This window comes from Chrysemys picta, chromosome 13 (assembly GCF_011386835.1).
Source record: "Chrysemys picta bellii isolate R12L10 chromosome 13, ASM1138683v2, whole genome shotgun sequence".
Taxonomy (NCBI): Eukaryota; Metazoa; Chordata; order Testudines; family Emydidae; genus Chrysemys; species Chrysemys picta.
This window is the reverse complement of record NC_088803.1, coordinates 49079694-49089230: the sequence shown is the minus strand read 5'-3', so window position 1 is coordinate 49089230 and position 9537 is coordinate 49079694.

Below are 9537 nucleotides of genomic sequence, written 5' to 3'. Positions count from 1 at the left end.
TTTAAATCCATCAATAACAAAGCTACTGACACAAGCAGTTACTTAATAAAGAACTGAATATTTTAAGTGGGTCTTATGAATTATACTTTTCGATATGAAAAACACCTACCGTTCAGTGGCTGAAATGATGCCAAGGGAAATGGACAGGTCTGGATCATAAAACATATTCAGAGTATTTACCAGGTCGTATTTATTGTCCCCTTCTGAATCTTCAAACTGATCGGCTGTATAACTGTTACTAAGATAATATTTTACAGTGCTCTTTGGGGCAGCATCTGGGCCTTCCGATGTGTTTGTACAAGGCCAGGCACCATGAGACACGGGTCCTGATTTTATATTCACACATACATGTGTGTGCACACACAAACAGTCTCTGAGTGCTTGGGTTCAAATCCTGTGTTAGAACAATAGCTTTACAGATCCATATTAAAGGCTAATCGAAGGATCTAGCCTGAATAGGGGAAGGAAGAGGGGAATGAATCTTGTCCACATCCAGTGAGGTGGCTCATCTGCTGGTCCATGTAGGGCTATTTAGCCCAATAGTCCTTTAAGGTTCCAACATACCCTCACTGGTGCTGGACCAGAGGACCCATACAATGATGAGTTCTCTGGTCCCTGCCCATCCCTGCCAGGCCTTTACCTCTCCTCTCCAAGCTGCCTGGCAGAGAACCCACCCCCACTGAAAGGGTTGAGCTCGTGTGTTATTTCCCAAGTCTATCCCATTGTGAAGGAGAACTAACTGCACCGATTTCACTGCTCTTTGGCCATGGAGGTAGAGCCTTAATTCAACTCTTAATGCAAAAAACTAATATTAATGAAACACTGAAGGTGAACAACCAAGCACTGTCAAGTCAGGCAATGCCAAAAGTTAAGGTTTCATCAGCCACATTAACTCAGCCATATTTTTATTTTATGGCCTAAACAGCTGCCCCATAAGCAATAATACACCCCTGGTTATATTTAGCAAGGAAGACAGGAACAGTGAGTACTATGTCCTGTATGTGCAATGTAGTGGAGTTAACACTGAAGGAGAACCCTGAATTTCAGACTTTTCTGGTCTCTGAGTGCTGGATTACTCAAACTTAATGGTGCTATTTTGTACATCCATGCTGAGACTTTCAAAGCCGCTCGTGGGATTTGGATGCCTAATTCCCATTAATTTGGGCATCTAAATTTGGAATTGGACATCTAAATTCCTAAGGAACTTTGAAAATCTCATGCTTACTTTCTGTAGATTTTTTTAATGAAAAATAAGAAAAGAAAAATAATCAAAATCTCTACCAGCTTTGCCAGGGAAGCTCCAAAATTTCTTTAGTTATAGCTCTGGACCTATTTGCCTTTCAGCTAACAAATATATCCTTAGCTCAGTTGTCCTTAACTGAGGCTTCCTTAACTCCTCTGTCTTTAATTGGACCCTCTTTAACTCAGCTGTCATTAAAAACAAATCTCCAAACCCAGAAAACAAACGGAAGCATATTCTTTTAGTATATCTGCTATGCAGCTATGAGTTAAGTGATTTTAGGTAATCCATTGTTGTGACAATACTTGGCCAATTTTCTTCAACTGGGATTTTTTTTTTAAAGTCTCATTACATGAAAGATGTTGGAAGTTTTTCATATCAGACATTTCTGAACATGCAAGTGTAGCAGCTCCCCTGGACTAGTTGTCTCTGGGGAATGAACACTGGCTCTCTTGATCTAAAACCATGCTACTACTTGAGGGTCCTTTAGCTTGGAGGCAGTAGCAGGCTCCTAAAGCGCTATATGTTTGCGACCACTAGAGGGGGACAAAGAGACGGTGTGTTCATACTGGTTAAATAGGCACACAATTTTTTATCCAAACTTTTGGGCATGGCCCTGAGTTTGGAGAGTGGTAAATTTCACTTTCTCAACCACTTCATACTCTACTATCATATAGCCTGACATCTCAATCTTTATGCAAGAGAGGTAGATATCACCCTGTGTCGATGTGTCTGTGTCAATCCCTATCTTATCTATACATCTATGTTTTTGTACATTCATAGATGATCACACACACAAACAAATAAAAGTTTTAGATATAGACTTGTTTAAGCACATTGGGTGAAAATCACCCAGGGATGAAGGGCCTCTGGAAAGTTCACCCCATAGCTTAACACACCGCCAGAGATATATATATGTATTAATATCAACGAGATACATACATACATGCACATCTACCCCATCCCCACAACACACATGCCTTGTAAATGACACCCACAGCTACTCCCCCACGGCATACACCATCTTGCACCTTTCTGATTCAGTGTCTTAAAGCAATTCACATGCTTCCACCCCCCTCCTCCCGCTTTGAGCTCAGTCCAAAGCCATGTGAAGTCTGTTATGTGCCATTATAAGCCAGTATTAAATTATTCCAGTTCCTTCAAATAACTTGATATGTCCTGTATGGTCCTGATTCCAATTGTGAGAGGGAGGGAGGAAGAGGGCCCAGGACTGAGAACAAGAGAGGAATCTGCTGTGTATGTAGTATTTGTCAGAAACGGAAGTAATTGCTGCTCTTTGGTGTGATTTATTGAGGTAACAGAGGTTAATAACAATGCCACTCAGTCAGCTTATTCTATTCATTTTCATGTCATTACAATGTATCAGGCATGGTGCACGTAGCAGCTGGGGTACGTGCTCCAGGACTCACTGAGAGATGCTGGTTTCTTTTTTCCCGTTCGCCAGACTCCTGCGGAAGGGCTTGCTTGTGCATTCAGGACTCTCCTTGGTCGGTGATCTTATGACGACTGGAGAATGAGGCTGTCGGGTTCTCAAAGGACTGTCTCGTTGTTTGAAAGGGAGTGACGTATCCCTCTGGACAAAAAGGAAATGGAGCTCACATGTAGGCGAGTGGGGTGTGCATGGGAGGGTGTTCATGTGAATGTGCAGGGGGCGGGGAGAAGTACACAGGGGTGGAAGCAAACACCAGTCCAGGACAAGGGCAGAGCAGGTGTGACGGAGCAGTCCGTGATTGTGGCTAGTTCCCTGGGGAATGCAGAATGGACCCACCAATGTATGGCAAGAGGTGGATAATGCAAAGAAGCCGTCTGTCTTGCAAATGTACTTGAGGGAGGAGGACGCTGAGTAAACTCCCTGGTAAGGCTCCAAGAGGTAAGAAAGAACCTACAGTGCAGGGTTTCCCAACCTGTGGGAAATCAGGCCACCAGAACATGTCCAAGGGCCACAGAGCTGGCTGGGCTTGGCTCCCCATCCTGGGTGTTGCGACCTGGTGCGTGGGGTCACAGGGCTGCTCAGGTTTGGCCTATCCACCCTTCCATCACAATGATGAGAGGCCAGCCAGGCCAAATGTGAGTGAGTGGCACTACAACCCCATGTGCCAGGTCGCACCACCACTCACACGAATTTGGCCCAGCCAGCTCCCCCTGAGGTGCTTGGCCAAACCCAAGCGGCGCTGGGACTCCGGAGGTCTCAGCTCCTAGAGTGGGGAGCTGAGCCCAGCCAGCCCCACAGGAAAGAGCAGGGAGGGAGCATTTGATATCTGTTTGCGTTGAATCTGGCAGGTCATTCTGGGATTCAGCAGGGGAATTGCTGGGAAAGCAGAAGTTTGAGGGGTTCTGGCTACTCCCCCTAACATGCCTCTTCTTCCCACCGGGATGGGGAAAAGCAGCCTCCTGCTTTGGTTCACAGATAACATTGTGTCTGATAAGTACAGGCCCCCCAATGTAGCCCCCCAATCCTTCAGCCAGGCAATACCCCATTTTCTATACCACCCATCCTGGCCCCCAGCCCCAGATCTTCCCCCATGTCACCCCCAACCTCTTTTGCCCCAAACTCTTTCTCCCCCAGTCCCCGTCCACTTTACCACATGGACCCAAATCCCCTCCATCCCTTTACCCTCTCCCCCTTCGAACCCCTCTTCCCCCATATCCTTCCCCCAACTACTCACTGCCTGTCCACACCCCTCTGCCCCCCAGTTCCTTCCCCAGTGCCCCCCAATTCCTTCCTTATTACAGTCCCAGGCCCCCTGATCTCCCCACTTCATCTCCACGCCTCCAAGTCTCCCTGCACCCTGCCTCATCTCTCTGCCTTCCATGGGCGATGTGGTGGGGGCTGTGTGTTTCTGGGAAGCGTCTCAGCTACAATTACACCAAACAGTGATGAACTCATCAAAGAGAAGCAAGCTAAGGTTTCTTGTTAAGTGGAACCTTGGATTTATACAACGAATACTGAAGTTCTTTATTTTCGTATGTGCTGCATTTAATACCTATTATGTTAACGTGTCTAGTATATATTGTGGGTAAGAAATATTTAGTAAGGCAGATGTTTTTCACATTCAGGGTCACGACAGGCCATCAAGGCTTACAAATGTGTCCTTAGACCAAAAAGGTTGAGAACCACTGGTATAGTACATTGCTGTTGGCTGGCCTCCTGGGGCCTCTTCAGAGGACAATTCCAGCAAGCGCAGGGCAAGTAGGGGGTGGGCAAGGATTTGTTTTTATTTTGCTTAGAATTTTGCAAAATTCAGAATCCACAACTGAACCTTCAGCACTACAAATTCAAGAAAGTCGTCTTCTGACGAGCCCCAGGTGCAGCAAGTGACCCACCTACATATATCTGCCCTCCCAAAATAAAATCACCCTAGCCATGTACGCGAGCTTAAAATATACTCTCCAAATCCACCCAAACCTGCAGAAGAGCTCTGTGGAGCTTGTGTCTTGTCTCTTTCACCTTCAGAAATTGGTCCAATGAAAGATATTCCCTCCCCCATCTTGTTTCCTTCACTTAATGCCAGTTTCCATTAGAGGCTCCTTGCCCCACCCTCACCCTGGTCACTCTCTCTTTTAATACATGGTTACATTAGCAGGTCAGAAGATCTTTTCTGTGCTTACAGCTGGAAGGCAGTGAGGCTGGGAAACTCTGTGCCAGCCGTTGTCGGGATCCTTTTTAGCTGTTCTATAGCATGGACGGAAATGGCTGGATATCCATACCGGGGCTGATTTTCAGAGGTACTGAGCAACCACAACTCCCATTGACTTCCTTTGGATTGCAGGTGCCAAACACTTCTGGAAATGAAGTCCAGACTGTGTAAAGGGCTCTGAGCACTGCTGCTCTGAGCACATATCCCCACATGCTGCAGTCCTGTGTTACCATTCTGTTAACTAGCACCAAAATGTTTGGAGTCTTTACATCCCCTTGGCCTTGAAGTCCCCAGACAAATGGGTACACGGCTGCTCTCTGTGTGACAGAGGGGTAAAGAATACCTAACATCTTGCTACAGACCAGCCCTTCCCTCTGCCTGCTTTGACGTTGCCAATCTCACTCCTTTCTTTCATCCAAGTGGGCATCAGCACCAGCCCTGTATTCATAAGCGCCACGAGGTGTTGATGCACATTGCATACGGCAGTCAGCTGCTTTTGCCCACCCCGGAGACTAAATGCCTCACACCTCCACTCGGCTGCTGGGATTTGGCTGGCGTTCGTATTTTAATTTTTAGAAGGACTTTGAATGCTTTCCAGCTCCGTCTCTGCTATTTTCCACTCCTTGCTCAGTTACGTACCTGCGGGGTTCTATTTGCTGAAGCAAATCAACGAATTAATCAGCCATGAGACACAGCAGGCAGAGCATTCTGGGTGATTTAGGTCCATCTTGGCTCATGTTATCAGGCATCAGTTGAATGCCAAAGTTTGGGATTTATAAACACACTCTGTGGTGTTGGCCCAGTTCTGCTCCCAGTGAATTCAACGATAAGGCTCCTATTGACTTCAGTGGAAGCAGAGTTAGGCCAATGCTGAGTGCCCTGAAAATCCCACCCAATCACTGGGGATGGCTAGTCAGTCCCACTGGCTGGAGTGTCTTATTGCTAGCACCCAAAATCCTCCACCAAGTCCACTCACTGCCACAAAACTGTGCTCCAGAATCTCAGTTTTCATTTAATAATCCAAGTTTCAGCCCCTAGGGTTGCAAAGAAGCCTTTCAAGCCTAGCAGGTTGTTGGAAGCAAGGAAAGAACCCAGAACCGCTGCGTCTAAAACCATGAACAGCTACCTCCTAACGTAAAAGATCCAGTTCTAAGAGTGTGAAGCAAGACACATGCTCATAAACCTCTATGGGTCAGTCTCCACCAATGTAAACCCAGGGTTAGCAGAACCCAAGTGAGCAGACCTGGGTTTGTTAACCTAGGGCTTGAGCATCTACAATCATTTGTGAACCCTGGCTCCCCCACCTGGCACTCCAGCGTCTACGCTGCATTATGCAGGCCTGAGTCCAACCACCCATATCCCAGACTTCCTAGCACCCTCCCAAAATGTGGACACTCTAGCCCTTTGTTTGTGGTGCAATATGGAAAAAATTGACTGTCCGCCAAACTGTTCGGAAGACAAAGAAAGTCGGTCCATAGGATTGTGGGATACTTCTGGTGGCCTCCTAGAGCACGAGTCTAGTAGGGCTGCATCTACACTTCAGAGCAACATGGCTTGAACTCTGGGTACCTGCTTGACTCAGGCTTGGATCCTCCACCTGAAATAAACTGGTGGCCCCAGCCAGGTTTCTAATGAAAAGGTGTCCACATCACAAAAACCACCAGCACAAGTGGCACTAAGTGGCGCCTTTGTTGGCATTCTCAGCAGAGAAGCCAAGGGCCAAGCAGGCTTGGGGATTAAGCTACCTTCTCATCTCCAGAGCACGTTTCTTTGGGTCCTGACTGTGGCACATTGAGGGCATGGTCTTGGGAAGCTGGCATTGTTGCTACCTTGCAGGACACCCGTGCTGTGGATAAATGCCTGATTTCATTTTCCAGCGCTGTCAATCTGTCACGGTTCAACAACTTAAACTTTCACTTTTTAAAGGGCACTGGCACATTCTTTGAAAGAAAAACATCAAAATGGGGGGCAAAGGGAGATGCGCATAGGCTCTGAAACTCAGGCCAGCACTGCTGCACCGTGCTGTTGCTCGTGGCTTATTTTGTATCTGCTCCCCCCAGCACTGCAGAATCTGTGTTTCTTCCTACATCAGCCAGCTTCTAGGAAAGGAACCTCTTCTTTAACCTCATGGCAAGACATAGCCGTGGACATATGTTTTCCTTTTCTCTGGTAGGGAAATCAATCACTCTTCCCCTTTTTCATTTGAATTAGATCTTTAGACTAATCAGAATTACTCCCCCTGACCCAAACACTGATTGTGAATCACCAAATTCCCCTCCCCCCTCCCCATGTACCATCAAGGTCTTTCTTCTTTGTATCAAGGTTAGGCTCTATATGTCTTAACCATATGCCCCAAGTGAGGAATTCATTAGCATTCATTATGCATTCATAAGAAACAAATGGGCAAGGGAGTGGGAGGTTCTGCAATTCATCTCGCCTGCTCCTTGACACCAGGCCTGGCAGGAGGGGTAATCACCATGAGCAAGTGCTGGGACCTGGCCAGACACACCTGCTTCCACCAAGATCAAGACAGATCTGGGTCCCTCTCTCGCACGCTTGCTGTCTCTCTCCCACACACGCTTGTGCGTGCTTTTCACACTGATGGATGATTTACAAGTTTGCAGCTGACAAGACCGTCAGCCTGCATGAGTTCCCCATCGGTTCATTTAACTCTACAACATAAGCTGATTATTGAGGGAAATGGCTGGAGCATAAATCTGGGATTTTTTTTTTGTAGCACCCTCCATCCCTCCCCCCACTTCACTTTGCATTTGTTACATGTGTAGCAAAGCGGAGAGTGATTGCTAGTGCTAACCAGAATAACAGTATCACCCAAGCCTGAGAGGGAAAGAAAAATACCCAAACCCTGACTGTTTAAATGGTATGTAGCGATTTTAGTATTTCAGAGGCATAAAGAGCCAATCCTTAGGTGTAATTGGTACCTGACTGAGAGTTGTGGTCAAAATAAAGTCAAACAAATATCATGTTTTTAACACAGTAACATCGGTGAATGTTTCAAAGCATCACACAGGAGAATCTGCCTAGAAAAAGCCCAGCGCTCTCTGCTCTGGAAGCAGCAAACACAGTCGTGCCAAACACGGTACCATGAACAGCCACAAACAAGCTCTCATTTAAAAGGCAGTGATGCCGTTCTTATAGCAGCCATCATTGATTTGGGTTCTTTCCCCCCTTATGACTCTGCAGTGGGGTAGAAGGCTTAAGGCGATCACCTTCCAGCCCATCTAGAATTCATGGATAATTATGCTGATTTCAGCCAAGTTAATTGTGATTTACACTGGGGTAAGTGAGCTCAGGATCAGCCCCATAGTCTCATTGCATAGAGACTTAAGGGTGTAATTGATGGGAATTTCATGCATAATCCCATCTACACACACATAGTGGAAGCAGAACAGTGTGTGAAGGGAGAGGGTTGTTGTTTTTTTTCAAAAAACATATAAGGGATTTAGAAGCACGTCTCATTGAGTTTCTATAGGACTTGTGCTCCTAAATCTGTCAGATGCTATTGAAAATCTATCCTGAAACCACTTCAGATCAGATGTGGTCTTGAATCATGTTTTAGACTCTCTGCTCTGAGCTACATAAAGGTTTGTAACTCCACTGCAAACCAAGGTCTGCATTTCACAGCTCACACTTAACTCTACAATGGGCTGGGTTTTTTGTGCGGGCATATTGTGGGTTTTGGGGAATGCCATGTGCATGTGAATTTCACTGGGTACAGCCTTTCAGCCTCCTTTTGAAAATATGACTTACATCCTGGAGCTGATGGTGAATATTGTTAATATTGCTACATGTCAATAGGGTGACCAGATGTCCCGATTTTATAGGGACAGTCCCGATTTTGGGGTCTTTTTCTTATATAGGCTCCTATTACTCCCCACCCCCGCCCCGATTTTTCACACTTGCTGTCTGGTCACCCTACATGTCAAGCTATCTTCAGTTCAGCAGAACTACTTAGCAGATCCAGAAGCCAAAACTAGAGAAGCGTTTCTATCTTTAAATGTTAGGTGATAAATTCTAACCTTCTTGCCATCCAGCTAGCATCTGGGACTCTCCCAACATTCAGATGTGCTTTCATTTTCCTTGTGATTGTCATTTCTTTGCATCACTCTTACAACCCTTGGCTGGTGTGAAGGTCAGTTTGCCTCCTAGTGGACTGTCTCATTATAGCAGGAATGATTTCTCCTTTGAAAACCACGAGCAACACAACAACAAAAGAAGAGAAGAATAACTGCAAATAATGTATTGAAGTGACTTCGTAAATGATTCCGCACCTCACAGGCAGATAAGCGTGACCTTCATGTTGTGGTCAAGCAATGACCGCTATAATCCAAAAGACATAACACTATAACGACTAGGCTGTTATAGTGATAGTGGATTATATACTGAATGATACATGGATAGATAGTAGCTAAGTGTTTGTGTAATTCAAGGCTATCATTCCATGGAGAGGCTGTCTTGACATTGTAAATCAAAAAAGCCATGATGACCAAGGTGTTAATGTATGTCTAGTATCCCAGAGACAGTGTGGTATTCCTAAAAGGCTAGCATTTTGGACTCCGCACCTACAATTATTTCGTTAGTGTGTCATTGACCTCCTGGTGCATTTCTCCCATTGCT